The sequence below is a fragment of the Phocoena sinus genome, chromosome 11 (genome assembly GCF_008692025.1).
Source record: "Phocoena sinus isolate mPhoSin1 chromosome 11, mPhoSin1.pri, whole genome shotgun sequence".
Lineage (NCBI taxonomy): Eukaryota > Metazoa > Chordata > Mammalia > Artiodactyla > Phocoenidae > Phocoena > Phocoena sinus.
The window spans coordinates 81,448,159-81,459,900 of NC_045773.1; the positions used below are offsets into that span (position 1 = coordinate 81,448,159).

General features: G+C 43.4%; 1 pseudogene; it reads left to right on the forward strand.

Moving 5' to 3' along the window:
• The first annotated feature begins 2,339 nt into the window (after positions 1–2,339).
• On the forward strand, positions 2,340–3,076 carry LOC116762185 (annotated as a pseudogene).
• Positions 3,077–11,742: the final 8,666 nt, after the last annotated feature.

Genomic DNA, 11,742 nt, shown 5'->3' on the forward strand with positions numbered 1-11,742 from the left:
ATATGTAAAATGTGTCAATTATTAGAAATGACATGCACAATTATAATTAAGTCTTAATTTACTTTTGAATCTTGAGAGAATATTTATTAGCATAATCTGTTTTAAATTTTTTATTTTATGTTGGAGTATAGTTGATTCACAGTGTTGTGTTAGTCTCAGGTGTACAGCAAAGTGATTCAGTTATACATATATCCATTCTTTTTCAGATTCTTTTCCTGTATAGGTTATTACAGAATATTGAGTAAGGTTTCCTGTGCTCTACAGTAGGTCCTTGTTGCTTATCTATTTTGTATATAGTAGTGTATACATTAATCCCAAACTCCTAATTTATCCCTCCCCGCCTCTTTCCCCTTCGATAACCATAAGTTTGTTTTCTAAGTCCGTGAGTCTGTTTCTGTTTTGTAAATAAGTTCATTTGTATCGTCTTATTCCACAGATAAGTGATATCATATGATGTTTGTTTTTCTGCTTCTGATTACTAGCATATTCTTGAAAATTTAAATTTATTTTGTTGGTTGATGTGAACTGTCCCCTAAAATTATACACTACTAACCCTTTATTTATGAAAGAATTTCATATTCTCAGAATGCCTTTTACCCTTTCTTGGAAAGAGTTTTTATACAACAATGAGGGGTTTTTGAAACTTTTAGGTGATTATTGTATAATTAAAAGCTAATAGTTATTAAAATGGGAACATTTCCATTTGAACAAAGTATTAATGCATTCAGGTCATTGTTGCTTTGATGAGTTTTATGAGTGTCGTACTTCTACAATAAGCTGTAGAAGATAAAGTGTCAGCATAGAAGACCCTTGCAAAATAATAAAAATGTGTAATAATAAAAATGTATGATGCCATCCTAGTACAGAAAGTTGCCAGCAAGATTTATTCAACAGATTAAAAAAATTTTTTTATATTCATATTTTTAAGTTGTTTTTTATGAGCTACAGCTGCACATACGGTCAAACATATCTACAGTGCTTATTACAGAGGAAAAAAGAACAGTGCCCTGCCCTATTCCTCTCCCCAGTCGCCTAGTTCATCCTTTTTAGCAGACTATTTTGGTGCTCACCTTCATTTTTTGTAAATAACATGAGTTTGGGGCATTATCCTCTAATTTTACACTGTGGAGAAGGAAGAGTTAGCTCTGTTCTCCCTGTTTCCCACCGCACACACACACACACACACACACTCCCCACGCATTCCCATCCCTTCAATGTAGGCCTAACATCAGGTAAGTATAGGGTTGGTCAAAAAGTTCGTTCAGTTTTAAGTAAAAATAAGACACATTTTTCATTTTCACCAAGAACTTTCTTGAACAACGTATTCATCAACTGAACGAACTTTTTGGCCAACGCAGTACTTGAATATGTTCATTACCATGTGTATGTCCAAGCGATTTACACCATGAGGTAAACCATGATTAATTTTACTTCTCATACAGGTTTTCCTTCATATTTAAAAATTTTTTTTCTTTTTTTAAAAAAATTTACTTTTGGCTGTGTTGGGTCTTGGTTGCTGCGCGGGCTTTCACTAGTTGCAGCGAGCGGTGGCTACTCTTTGGTTGCGGCTCATGGCCTTCTCATTGCGGCGACTTCTCTTGTTGTGGAACACGGGCCCTAGGCGCGCGGGCTTCAGTAGTTGTGGCTCACAGGCTCTAGAGCACAGGCTCAGTAGTTGTGGCGCACGGGCTTAGTTGCTCTGTGGCACGTGGGATCTTCCCAGTCCAGGGCTCGAACCCGTGTGCCCTGCGTTGGCAGGCAGATTCTTAACCACTGGGCCACCAGGGAAGTCCCTTCCTTCATAATTTGATGTCTGAAAACAATCCTGTACACGCCTTGTCTTAATATACCTCCAATTAGTCACTATTATCGTTGTTCTACGGACTTAATGCTTCCTTCTGCTTCTCACACGTTCATCCGTGCCCCTTCTTATGGCTGCCTCTTGCATCCCCGCACCCCCCCCCACTTCCTCCTGGGTTTAACTTCCCTCTTCCTGAGAGGGAAATGTGAGGAGATCTCTCAGCAAAGGTTTGTGGTAAACTACCTTTTTTTCTCTGTGAATTTCATTTCCTCCTCATTCTGGAGCTAGAATTTAACTGAGAACGGAAATTTAGTTTAATGGCAATTCTTTCAGAAGTTCGAGGGTCAGCAGTGCCACCGACGCGTCCTGCCTGCCGGGTCCTTGACCGGACAGGAGCTCCCAGGCTTCCTCCGTGTGGCCGCGAGAAACTCCCTGCACTCCTATAATGAGCCCGGCACAGTGGTGAACCGCTTTCCCTGTTGTCCGTGTCCAGGTGAATCTTCCAGACAGTCCTAGAGATAATGATGTTTGAACTGAACAATTAAAGGTTCTGAAATCAGAGATCTTGAGATTAATAATAGCAGGAAAATCATCGCTTTTTAAAGTAATTCTCCTTGGAGATGGTGGAGTTGGAAGAGTTCTCGAATGAACAGATACTTGACTAATAAGGTTTGATACCCAGCTCTTCCATACAATAGGTGTGGAGTTTTTAAGTAAAGATTTGGAGGTGGATGGACATTTTGTTACCATGCAGATTTGGGACACGTCCGGTCAAGAGCGATTCAGAAGCCTAAGGACGCCATTTTACAGAGGTTCTGACTGTCGCCTTCGTTGATGATTCTCAAAGCTTCCAGAACTTGAGTAACTGGAAAAAAGAATTCATATGCGGATGTGAAAGAGCCCGAAAGCTTTCCTTTTGTGATTTTGGGTAACGAGGTTGACATCAGAGAGCGGCAGGTGTCTGCAGAAGAAGCACAAGCCTGGTGCAGGGACAACGGCGACTATTCTTACTTTGCAACAAGTGCAAAAGATGCCACGAATGTCGCATCGGCCTTTGAGGAAGCAGTTCGGAGATTGCTTGCTACCGAGGATAGGTCAGATCGCTTGATGCAGACAGACACGGTCGGTCTGCATCGAAAGCCCAAGCCCAGCACCTCTTACTAGTGAAGTTAGAGAGGTTGCCTGTGCGATCTAACCAGCTCACGTACATGCACAGATAAGTACAGGGTGGAGAAGAGAATTAGCGTTTGCAGCAATGGATCATGTACTCATGAAATTAAAACTAACCATATTGCTGCCTTGTTGGTGGCAGAAGGGACACATCCATTCACAGGAGAAGCTACTTACTCAGTAACGGCACCTTACATTTATAAATTGTTAACGGTTGTCAAATAATGTTTAAATATGCATGTTACAGAGCTAATAAATGAGATGACCAAGGCTTTATAATTAAAACAAAACACTTGGGCTTCCCTGGTGGCGCAGTGGTTGAGAGTCCGTCTGCCGATGCGGGGGACGCAGGTTCGTGCCCCGGTCTGGGAGGATCCCACATGCTGCGGAGCGGCTGGGCCCGTGAGCCATGGCCGCTGAGCCTGTGCGTCCAGAGCCTGTGCTCCGCAGTGGGAGAGGCCACAACAGTGAGAGGCCCACGTACCGCAAAAAAAAAAAAAAAAAACACTTGAGTATTCTAGAAGTTACTGTCTTTTCCGCGGGAAAATGGAGAACTGCTTTTTCTATGTGTATATTTTTATGCAATTAGCATTCTGTTTCTGGTTCAGAGAAAACGTGTCCTAAAGCAATGTTAGATATTAAAGATTAAAACCCAATGCGTTTGCACTGTAAAAAAAAAAGAAGAAGAAGAAGAAGGTCGAGAGTCTATTTCATGGCCTCCGTTGTTGCTGTTGAGAAGTCTGCTTACGGTTGACTTGCTCCTTGGGACGTCTTCTCCTTGCTACTTTTCAGATTTTTCTGTCTTTCTTTTGTTCAGTTTCTGTGTCTAGGGGTAAGTTTGTCATTATTTATCCTTTTCAGTACCTGTGTTTCTTGAATCTATGCTTGCTACCTCTTATCAGTTCTGGAAAACTGAGACTCGGTGTCTCCTAAAATGCTGCTTCTCTCAATTTTCTCTCGTCTCTCCTCCTGGAACTCCGGTAAGTCATACTTTGGAGCTTCACGTTCCATTCTTCAGGTGTCTTAATTTTTCTCTGCTTTTCCATTTCATTATCTCTCTGTCATTTACATTTATTTCCTCAGTTCATAAACTGTCTCTGCATCTGCATTTAATCTATTGTTTGACCAAGTCAATAAGACTATTTTCATTTATATTTTTATGTCTAGTTCTACTTGGTTCTTAGCACTAGATTTTCGTGTTCTTTTCTTTCCTTTTCGTTCTTTAATCATTTAAAAATTCCCATTTTTAGTCTCTTTTAGATTGTTCTATAGTTGAAGTTCTTGGGGTTGTACTCCTCCAGTTTGTGTCTTCCGGTGTGGAAGGGGATCATTTCTTCATGTGTTTTTAGTAACTTATTTTGAGCTCCTCTTCAGCAGGGCTTTTTGAGAGCATTCTGTGCAGTGCTTCAGCCAGGGAACCCAGATGTAATACCGGTCTAATACCATTTTATATTTATTTTTTGGCTTGGGGGTTCGTATCCCACAAACGAAAACATTATCCATACATTAGGCCAGGGATTCTGTTTCTCAGAAGGATTCGCAGGAAAAGCTCCCCTCCTATCTCCTGTGCCACTGGGTGGTTTTCCCCCAACTTATCCTTTCTCGGAATGTGCATTCCTCACAGGGACCTGGCTGTATTCCAGTCTCAGTCTCGATTCTCACAGCCACTCAGGATTTAAAGAGTAAAAAAAAAATTCCTTGAGTAGGTCAGTGTACTCATCCGTTTTCTTGTGAAACTGAAAAAAAAAAAAAAATCTGACTACTCATAGTGCCACTGGCAGAAATGTAATTGTTTTTTAACGTGATAGTTAGCTTACAATATGGTGAAGCTCAGGGCAAGTTATACTCATCAGCTATAAATTTAAGATGAAAATTTCAAAAACTCCCATAGCAAACCTGCAGTGCCTCTGTGAATTTACCCCAGAAGATAGCATAACAAGGAACGTGATGTGATCCTGGTGCATGCTTCAGGAGGAGAGAATGAGGCCTTTGAGGAAAACATAGCCCCTGATAGCTCTTGACCTTCTTGGGGGAAAAAAAAAAAGAGGAACCCCCCGCCCCGGAGTCTCATTTATTGGAGGAAATAGCCGTTTTCTGATTTCTTTAATTTTCTGTATTTATGTATTTTGCCTTATCTGTAAGAGGACATCCTTAGATTCTGCCTGAAGATAGAAACCTGGATCTGATCATCCCTTGAGGCTCTTCCCAGCTCCAAGATTTTAAGTCATTGTTAGCAGCAGCAGCAGCATTGTTGATACTTGACGGCACCAGGCAATGTGCTCGGCACTTCTACATGTATTGTCTCATTTATTCCTGATAACAATCCTAAGCTGGCTTCTTGTTCCCAGTTTTCAGACCAGGAGTCTAGAAGCTCAGGGGGATTAAGGTCTCACCACTAAAGGTCACACAACTAAAACCTGAGTCAGGGTATGAATCAAGGTCTTCCTGTTTCTAGAGCCCATGGTTTTCACTGAGCACAAAGGTGTGAGGTCATTGCTTTCCCAAGAGACCTAGAAGGAAGTATCTGAAATTAGTCCCCATTCCTATGAGATACAAGGTGATACTTAGAGGGTAGAAGCAGTACTCACTCTTCACTCCCTTAGATGGACAGCTCCCTGAGGAGAGGAGGTAAGTCACGAGGTCTCAGAGTTAGAAGGGATCCCATTGCTCTTCAGGCCCTGGGAAAATTGGATGATTTTTCCAAGGTCAAGGTCATTGACTGAGCCAAGATCAGAACAGTAGGCATTCCCATCTCCAGGGGGGCACCTTGACTTGTTTGCATTCACTGTTTCTTCTGCATAGTTCTTAGAGCCACTCACCCAGTCTCAGAATCCCTGTACAAAGAGACTGCTGTGAGGGGATGGTGCTGGTGGCAATGGCTTTATTGTGATCATAAGGATGATTAGCTCTTGTGTCTTCTCTCTAATGGCGGTGGGAGAGAATTTACAAAAATAATATTCACTGGTGATAGCCCCGTAGTCCCCAATTAAAGATAATCTACACGGCAGTTCTCATTAGTTTAATTTTTTTGTTCTTCTGTGAATTAGAATACACTTTTTTTTTTTTTAATTGCCTACTCTGACCCCCGGCAGTGAAGCTGCACTTCTTTATGAATTCAGGGGACATCCAGCCCTAGAGATGCAGGAAAGTTGGCCGTGATCAGAGGCCACTCCTGGCTCCATTCCTTCCTTCACCCGTGGCTCTGAGTGTCTGAGGTTCTAGTTCTGCTACCTCGGTTATGTTTGTCCTAGAGTGCTGGACTTATCCCAAGTTTTGGACTTTGACCACAGACTTCTTTATCACACATGAGAAAAAGAAAGGATAATTGAAGATTTCCTTACTTCTATTGATAAATAGGTTCTGTTTGGTGCACATTTGAGTGGTTTATGCCAGTGTAATTCTGACTCTGCAGACCAGTCATCTGAGACATCAATCACTGAGCTTCCTTCCAGGGTCTCATTCTAAGGGAATTTGCCCCAACTTCACGAGCAACCTTAGCTGCCTGCTAAATGCCAAGCGCTGTACCAGGCCTATTACATGTTGTGATATTGTGATTTATAGGAAATATATAGGGCTTCCCTGGTGGCACAGTGGTTAAGAATCTGCCTGCCAATGCAGGAGACACAGGTTTGAGCCCTGGCCCGGGAAGATCCCACATGCCGCGGAGCAATTAAGCCCGTGTGCCACAACTACTGAGCCTGCATGCCACAACTACTGAAGCCCGTGTGCCTAGAGCCTGTGCTGCAACAAGAGAAGCCACCGCAATGAGAAGCCCGTGCACCGCAATGAAGAGTAGCCCCCGCTCTCCACAACTAGAGAAAGCCCGCGTGCAGCAACGAAGACCCAACACAGCCAAAAATAAATAAATAAATACATTTATTTAAAAACAAATATATATATATATATATTTGGTCATTTAGATGTATTTCTCATATATGTTTGGTCTTTGTACACAGTTTCTGGCTCACAGCTCCCTAAACCCTCAGAATTTCCTGAAGGATAAAAACAATGGTAGCACCTTTTGTTATAATATTTGATCTTTTGTCCTCAGTTCCTGAAAATGCTTCAGAGCCATAAAGGTGAAATGGGTGGCTTGTTATGAATAACAAGCGGCTTTATGTTAATGAGGTGACTTTTGGAAATCAACTAAGGATTGGGGCTGGTTGCCAGGGAAACCAACCAGGAAAAGGGGTGGAACTTTCAGTCTCTTCCCCTGATTTCCAGGGAGGGGAGAGGGCCTAGAGGTTGAATCAATCACCAATGGCCAGTGAGTTAATCAATTGTGCCTGTGTGATGAAGCCTCCATAAAAACCCAAAAGGGAGGGAGTTCGGAGAGCTTCCAGGTGGGGAACAAGAATGCTTCCATGTGCCACTGTGCTGGGCCCCAAACTCCACAAGAACAGAAGCCCCTTTGTCCGAGACCTCACCCTATGTATCTCTTCATCTGGATATTGATTCATGCCCTTTACTATCCTTTGTAATAAATCAGTAATCTAGTGAGTGAGCAGATTTCCTGAGTTCTGTGAGCCACACTAGAACGTTGATTGAACCCAAGGATGGGGTCGTGGGAACCTCTGATTTATAGCCAGTGGGTCAGATGTACAGGTAACAACCTGGACTTGCAACTGGCCTCTGAAGTGGAGGATGGTCCTGTGGGACTGAATCCCTAACCTGTGGAATCTGATGCTATCTCCAGGTAGATAGTGTCAGAATTGAGCTGACTTGTAGGACACGCGGCTAGTGTCCAGAGACTTGCTGGTGATGTGGGGAAACCATCCCATCCCCCGCTGCTGCCCCACATTGGAATTGGGTTCCAGAACCATAGTACGTTGATAATCCATTTAAAACTCATAATAATCTGATAGAACAGGTTTTTGTTTTTTTTATTTAAATCTCTTTTTCACTTGAGGAGACTAAGATTCAGAGGCATTAAGTAACTTACCAGGTACCTTGGCCACAACGATTGGCCCTGAGATGGATATCTTATCAAGTGTCATCCAGACACACTGGCTAGTGACTTGCAACCTGGCACAAAAATCAGCACTGAGCCAATCAAAAGCCTTTCTCTGGAATTTGGGGTTGGAATAGCTACGGTAGGTTCTGAAGGGTGAGAGTTGTGATCTTGTGGTGGTGAAAAAGACCTTAAAAACATAAATCACAAAGTGAAAATTTATGAAATTTATTACAAAATTCGAGATTTTAACCTAATGAATAACACCATTATCAAAGTTAACAAATGAGTCGTATTTTCAAGTCTAAAATGAGCAGGTTAATGTCTAAATATGCAAGAAATTCCTGGAAGTCAACAAAAGGAAGATGGAAAACTGAATAATGAGTGAAAGACAGATAGAAAATTCCAGAAGATATGCACCCTCACGGGAAGTCAGAAAAAAATAAAAATAAAACAGTAGTGAGAGATCACTTTACAGTCAGCAGGTTTCCAGAAATTAGCAAGTTTGATAGTACCTATTGTTGAGGTGAGGTGGGGTGTTACCAAGTCCAAGCTCCCGCTCACCACCCCCACTACAGGCCGAGGAATCAGGAGGCGAGGTGTTGAGGCAAAGAATACAGCTATTCGGAAAGCCGGCAGACTGAGAAGACGGCAGACTAGTGTCTCTGAAAAACCATCTTATCGGGGTCTGGATGCCAGTTTCTTTTATAGAATCAGAGAGGGAAGTAAAGCAAAAAGGCAAAATAGAGAGGGAGAGGCAGTGAGGAAGTAAAGTAAAAAGGGCCATCAGTCTTGTGAAATGTGTCCTGGAATGGCCAGCCTCGGTGAGGGGATGTGTTAATTTCAGCCATTTACAGGTGGGCAGGGTCAGATTGTCTCCTTGTGAGCTGAACAAAGGCACTTTAAGTGTCAGACAGAGGAGCAGGGTTCCCTGAGTCAGGCCATTATGTGTGTAAGTCAAAGAAACAGATCCAACATGGAGTCTGATTTAGCTCTTCCCTGTTACAGGGGAGCAGAAATCTCAGAGCCCCTCTGGCGGAAGTGTAAATGGATATAGCCATTCTGGGGAGCAATTTGGTGGTAATTAAGGAAATTAAGTGTGCACATACCAGCCATCCTCTCCTGGGCTGTATCTTAGGCTCTTACACGGGGAAGAGTATTAGGCTGTTCATCACAGCATTGCTTTTTCTCCCCCCGGCCCCCCCCCCCCCCCCCCCCCCGCCGCCACACTGCGAGGCATGTGGGAACTTAGTTCCCTGACCAGGGATCCAACCCGTGCCCCCTGCAGTGGAAGCACAGAGGCTTAACCACTGGGCCACCAGGGAAGTCCATCACAGCATTGCTTGTTGTCATAGGCAGATGGAGGTAACCCAGAAGCCCTTTGCCAAAAGAAAATATAATAAAATGCGGTGATGTGTATTGTAGAATACGATTCTGCAATTAGAAGCTATAAACCAGATGTATATACAGCAACACAATTAGATCTTAAAAATCATGGTACTGGGTTTTAAAAAGTAAGAAACAGATCTAGTGCCGTACTATTTATATATTCAAAGATCCCTCTGTATCCAAGGATACATGGAAAACACTAGAGAGTAGCTGCCTGCAGGGGTGAGGACAATGTGAATGAGAAATAAAAGAGAAAATATAAATAAAACAAGAAGACCTTGCATGGGCTGATGATTACGTACCTAGAATGAAGGAGTATTATTGAGTTAACTCTAAACTGGAAGCCAGAATAAAAGAAAGAACTGAAATGAGCAGGAAAATAAAGGACACGAGTAAAGCCAGCAAGCCTGCCCATAGACTGAAAAATGCGCTCCACACGCAGAGCCAAGCAAGTGGACCAGAGATGATGCATTGCCGCGGCTCCAGTTCCCATCACATCCAGCCTGCTTTAATCACCGTTCTTGGGCTTCGGAGAGATGCCCCTCAAGTTCCCTATAATCACCCCTCTGGTCCTCTAAGGCACCTCAAGTGTATGTAATCCAGCAGACTGGCAGCTCTTATGAGGGCTCTCTCTCTCTCTCTCTCATTTTTTTTTTTTTGTGGTACGCGGGCCTCTCACTGTTGTGGCCTCTCCCGTTGCAGAGCACAGGCTCCGGACGCGCAGGCTCAGCGGCCATGGCTCACGGGCCCAGCCACTCCGCGGCATGTGTGATCTTCCCGGACTGGGACACGAACCCGTGTCCCCTGCATGGGCAGGCAGATCTCAACCACTGCGCTACCAGGGAAGCCCTCTCTGTCATTTTTTTTCATCCCAATCTCCCAATTCATCGCCCCACACACACACACACCCCTTTCCCCCTTGGTATCCATACATTTGTTCTCTACATCTATGTCTTTATTTCTGCTTTGCAAATAAGATCATCTTTACCATTTTTCTAGATTCCACATATATGCGTTAATATATGATATTTGTTTTTCTCTTCCTGACTTACCTCTCTCTGTATGACAGTCTCTAGGTCCATCCACGTCTCTGCAAATGATACAGTTTCGTTCCTTTTTATGGCCAAGTTATATTCCATTGTATATATGTACCACACCTTCAGAATGACCATCATCAAAAAATCTACAGACAGTAAATGCTGGAGAGGGTGTGGAGAAAAGGGGACCCTCTTATACTGTTGGTGGGAACGTAAATTGATACAGCCACTATGGAGAACAGTATGGAGGTTCCCTAAGAAACTAAAAATAGGACTGCCGTATGACCCAGCAATCCCACTCCTGGGCATATACCCAGAGAAAACACAATTCAAAAGCATAATTCAAAAATATACACACACCCTAATGTTCATTGCAGCACTATTTACAATAGCCAGGACATGGAAGCAAACTAAATGTCCACCAACAGAGGAGTGGATAAAGAAGATGTGGGATCTCTTTTTGCCTCCTGCCCAGTAGTGGACAGAACACATCACTCTCACATTCCCAGAAAACAGCAGTGCTAACAGAAGTATTGAGATCAACAGAGATCGTGCTGAGGAACCTGTAGGGGAGATACAAGGACGGATTTACAGCACAAACACTGCAACACAGATATCCTCAGACTCTCCAGGGGGGCCACAAAATGGATTATTTTCCTCCAGGCAGCTCTCAGTCCTCAATCTTGGGTCTTGGCTACTCCTAAACCTTCCCCTCAGGATTCTAAATTCACTTTTATTTATACAGGACAATTTTATTTTGACCCAGAGCCTCTAAATGTGCATATCCACGCCCCTATGTTTCCTGGACCACCCTAAAATGAGAAGTACTAGAGGCTTGGAAATACAGTGTAAGTCGTTCATTTGTTTTTTCTCTTTCATACTCAACCAAAAAGTCTTGTCTGACGAAAACACTAGCTCAGGGCAGAGAAAATGAAACAAAGCCCCATCATGACCTGTCTGTTTGGAAAGTCAGCTTCTTCGTAAGGTCACTGGACTGAGGCACCGAGGACCAGGATTCCACTTCCTGAAGATTACAAAGACCAGCTGGGAAACCTGTCAGACAAGTTCCTTAAACTTGTGCCAGTTTTCTCAACCACAGAACGAGAAAAACAAAGTAAGTCCTCTGTATTTCACAGGTTCGTTAAAAGGTTCAAAGGAAGATGTGTATTTTTTTTTTTTTTTTTTGCAGTACGCGGGCCTCTCACTGTTGTGGCCTCTCCCATTGCGGAGCACAGGCTCCGGACGCGCAGGCTCAGCGGCCATGGCTCACGGGTCCAGCCGCTCCGCGGCATGTGGGATCTTCCCAGACCGGGGCACAAACCCGCGTCCCCTGCATCGGCAGGCGGACTCTCAAACACTGCGCCACCAGGGAAGCCCGAAGATGTGTATTTTTG